Source organism: Palaemon carinicauda, chromosome 28 (assembly GCF_036898095.1).
Source record: "Palaemon carinicauda isolate YSFRI2023 chromosome 28, ASM3689809v2, whole genome shotgun sequence".
In the NCBI taxonomy this organism is placed as follows: domain Eukaryota; kingdom Metazoa; phylum Arthropoda; class Malacostraca; order Decapoda; family Palaemonidae; genus Palaemon; species Palaemon carinicauda.
Genome location: NC_090752.1, coordinates 39,526,084 through 39,531,083, shown reverse-complemented (window position 1 = coordinate 39,531,083; position 5,000 = coordinate 39,526,084). Strand labels below are relative to the sequence as shown.

The 5,000-nt window shown below is 33.0% G+C and overlaps 1 protein-coding gene across 1 annotated transcript in view; it reads left to right on the top strand.

Moving 5' to 3' along the window:
• The window catches only part of LOC137621778 (uncharacterized), a 1,028,309-nt gene that overhangs the window by 1,015,193 nt on the left and 8,116 nt on the right, over positions 1–5,000 (top strand). The window lies entirely within an intron of this gene.

Below are 5,000 nucleotides of genomic sequence, written 5' to 3'. Positions count from 1 at the left end.
GGATTTGAGCGTCACTGGCGTATCTTGCATTCTCGAAGTCCTGTTGTATAACGACGATAATTATTACAGCTTTTTCGCATAAGTGAGCATGAAGACTGGTTCTTTTGTCCATAGCATTCCGTCTTGAAGTGCTCTAAAAAATCCCACTCTTTCGTATCCATACAAGATTTGCTTGAATAATAGCTTCCAATTCATGCGTGTTCGAAACCTAAATATGGAGATGACGCATCAATAGTTTCAGATTCGCTTGTGATCGAAGCCTGTTTTATGTATTTCTCTTATAGCATGTGACCGAAATGAAGACCATTATTAAATTTATTATACTGTGATACGAATTTGGTAGAAATTGACTGTTTTAAGGTTATGTAAACGAGTTTATTTTCATATTCGTGTGTTATGGAAGGCTAGGAAATTTCCAGGTTTGTATATGATCAAATCAAAGAATATTTTCGAATTTGTAAGTAATCAGAGTCGTGAGTATTTAGAGTCGTATTTAATCGAATCCGGAAATAAATTCATATTGGTATGTAATGAAATTCTTGATTTTAATTTCGTGAGTCGTGAAAAAATTTAATGTTTTCAAAGCTGTATTTGATCGAGGTTTTGAGTATATTAACTGATGACTGAATCAGTAACTAAGCTTAAGCAGTATCTCCAATCCCCTTGTTATGAGGGGAAAATTTCTTGTAGATTTATAATGAAATCAAAACCTTAAATATGTCATACTATTAAATTTTAAGTAGAATTGCGTGGGTAAATAAAATAAAAGTTCTAAAACTGGGGCACCAGGAATAGGTGGGGGCATAATAAGTTTGTTCATGTAAAATACAAGACATGCTTTCATGGTGTTTTTTTTTTCTTTTACTTCTGCGCTTAGTGCTTGCAATGAATTCTGCCTTAGGACTTCGGAAAGTGTGCATTGAAGAAAATTAGAGGCTTCGTAGCACGTTTGAGGTCTGCTGGTTGCCGCAGAAGTTTTACAGAAGTCTTTCATAACAAGTTTAGGAGTTGGGGGGGTGGGGGCGTTGTCAGTGCTTCAACTTTCCTGAGTATGCTTTCAAGCAGGTCCTGGAGAACTATGAAAAAGAAATTGAGGAAATAGTGGATAAAAGTACGAGAGATTCTCTTATTATATCCCTCATAACATTTCTGAAAGAAGTAGGTTGACTAAATAATGGAGAAAATACTCTCTCTCTCTCTCTCTCTCTCTCTCTCTCTCTCTCTCTCTCTCTCTCTCTCTCTCTCTCTCTCTCTCTCTCTCTCTGATTATTCTTGGGATTTACAGTGATCCTGTTAATGAAGATGAAATTATTAATTTCAACAATATTGATAATAATAAAGATGACCGTAGGCACTTAGCATATTTCCCAAACTCTTAATATTATCTGAAATCCTTATCGCATCAAGTTTCCGAACTTGACACCTAACTAAAAGGCAAGATGACAATATGAGAACTTCATTATTTCTTTGTTAATAGGAAAGATGGGCGTGTTTGCGGTTACTTGTTTCATTCAAGAATTTTTTACTTCTAAAGTCAATCAGATCTTCAGATAGATATTATTGTAGATTATTGTCTGATTAAAATCTAAACGTACGTTCCGTATAAAGAATAGAAGAAATGTCATCTGGTTTTTATGCATACCTTGTGTGTGTGTGTGTGTGTATATATATATATATATATATTATATATATATATATATATATATATATATATATATATATTACGTGTATATATCCCTGAATGATAAATAACCAAAAAGAATGTATTTTAAACTAAAGAATATACGAATGTTTATTTTATAAACATCCCTGCAATTGTGTATATATTATTGTATGTTTGTGAATAAATAATGAATTATGAATTATTGTTATACTATTCATTCCAAAAGTAAAGAGAAAGGTAGTTAAAATATAATAGCAAAAAAGATAATGAACGTAATATAAATAAATTGGCCTACGTGTTATGTCACTTTGCATCTACTTGTACAAAGTACTGACGAAACTTATGTTGCTCAATGTCACTGGTTTTAAGACCAGAACTGTTTGTAGCGATCACGTCACGAACAACTTGAAATGTATATAATTGTACAAAATATCTGTTTTTAAGGTAGTTTGTAATCTGGAAGCATTAGGTATAGTAGACCTTTCAGGCAGCAATTTATCACTCGCTTATTAAAGAAATAGTGGCATTATTCTAGCAACCGCCCCCATATTTCTTTCTGCTATAGTGAACGGCCGCACTAATTGCCACTTGCAAGGCCCCTAGATGAGTTAATTAAGGTAGGAGAATTATTCTCTCTCTCTCTCTCTCTCTCTCTCTCTCTCTCTCTCTCTCTCTCTCTCTCTCTCTCTCTCTCAGAAACGGTGGTTCTTAACCTAATGTTGTAATTATTTACATATGCTAAACATTTACGTAAGTTCAGCTTACTATTGTTCTTGATGAAGGTTAATAGAACAATGCGTCATTGCGTAATAAATACCATTTGTTTCGAGATTTTACTTGATTTTTATTTTTCTTCTCCTTGCCGTTAATACAATTCGTCGTTGTGTAAGACTTGTGACGATTTATTATCTTATTTCAGGGGTATAAGCCGTTTTTGCTTTCTCAATAGTGTTTATATTGTAAATAATTTTTGGTCTTAGTGGTTCCTGTAAATATTTTCACTGATTGTATAGGTTTCGTCTTCATTTAACGAAACTTTAGAATTTGTCTGATGTTATTATTGATTTAATGTATATTAGTTTATTGCAGTTATGATCTTATGTGTACTGTATATAATTCGTGTCATAAAGGGTTGAGAGAGAGAGAGAGAGAGAGAGAGAGAGAGAGAGAGAGAGAGAGAGAGAGAGACGTAATCCCAACGCTACGAGTAAAGTAATAGACTTTCAAAGTTTTATTATATTTAAGCTGAATATTATCTTTCTATTTTAATCTTCAATACAGTTACGAAGGATAGACTTTATTTATTTTTTTAGCTGAGGATGTCTTAATTTCGGGCAACACCAAACACGCCTTTCCTCTCCATCTTCATCGGATGGAGGATGAAGGAGATTTAGGAAAAGGGCTCATGGAGGAAAAATGAATGGGTGGAGTCCCGTCATCAGGACGTGAACGCCTTGACTTTTTTTGAAATATAGTTTTGAATTAGGAGTTCAAAGGCTGTACTCTTTTACTTCTGCGTTTGAGCTCAAGGACGTCCCTTTCTTAGGTTGTCTTCGAGTTTAAGAACTTGTCTTCTTTTGTTTTTCTTTCACGGACTTCTTCGAGATGAAGAATTTATCTTTTTTATGGTGTCTTTAAAGTTAGAGGAATTTTCCACTTAGAATTGCCTTTGAATTAAGTACTTATATCTTTTAGGTAGTCCTTTAGTTTAAAGACTTTCCTCTATTATTGTATCTTGAATTTGAGTACTTCTAGCTTTCAGGTTGTCTGTGAGTTCGGTGAATTTTCTCTTAATGTTGTCCTTATTACGACTCAGTTAATTGTGGTTGGGATGTATCTCATGGACATGTTATTAATGTGTATCTATTTCATCTTTAAAACTAATTGCAGTGTGTATCCATAAAAGATATTTTCATTAACAGCAGCCCATTGGAAACAAAATCCATCTATTCTAGAAGTTTTATTCCAGCTGTGACAAGTTATGGAATGATCTTCCTAATCGGGTGGTTGAATCAGTAGACCTTCAAAAGTTCAAAGTTGCAGCAAATGTTTTTATGTTGAACAGGCTGACATAAGTCTTTTTATAGTTTATATTTGACATATCTGTTTTGACGTTGTTACTGTTTTTAGAATGATTTATTGTTAACTTGTTCTCATCATTTATTTATTTCGATATATATCTTTCCCTCATTGAGCTATTTTTCCCTATTGGAGCCTTTGGGCTTATAGCATCTTGCTTTTCCAACTAGGGTTGTAGCTTGACTAGTAATAATAATAATAATAATAATAATAATAATAATAATAATAATAATAATAATAATACGGTGAATTCAGTCCAGCCCCAGACCAACCTCTCTCGCCATTATCCCCCGTTTAAGTATTGCAGAATTACAGTTCCTTGATTCGATCTTCGTGATAGCACGTATCATGTTATGGGTCGTGACATGACGCTCTCATTTATTACTATTATTTTTTTTTACCGCATCTGTATTTCAAGGTCTTTCCCGGTAGTTTTAATATTGTGTATACTGTACATACGTGTGTTTATGTGTTTGTGTCTTTGTGTGTTTTATTTTTAGGTTCAATGTATCTCCTTTATATAATAGAGCAAGAACGTATATATATATATATATATATATATATATATATATATATATATTATATATATATATATATATTTATATATATATTTATACATATATATATTTATATATATATATATATATATATATATATATATTTATAAATATACATTTATATATATATATATATATTTATATATATGTATATATATATAGATATATATATATATACACACACACACACACATATATATATATATATATATATATATATATATATATTCCTGCCACGCTGAGTGGCATTTCCAAACGTATAACTACTCGGTCTCTCCCCGTACCTCAGGTAGAGGGAAAAGGGTGTATTCAGACCCTAGTGAAAGAGGATGGGTGGGAAGGGTTAAACCTGTGTATGCGTGTGTGTCGTCATTCTTTACTGGTCGTGGACACTAGTAATGCAATATTTTTTCAGAAAAAAAAGGTCAGTAAAAGTATAATTCCCTTCTTACATATCCGGAATTGTCTCTTGGATTGAGTACGGGGGTAATATCTTTATTGTCGGCACTTAGTCCCTTTCAGTGTTCAGGATGTGACCACGCCCTTTCATTTGGCTCCTATACTTCTTCTTTGAGATTTCATGTCCATTCCGGCCATACACTGGCTCTTGCAGCCCTTGATGCCTCTTGTACAAACCCTTCAGCTCTGCAGGGGTCTGCCTATGTTTGGTAGTACTTTTTTCTCGGGTGTATAGCATAAGC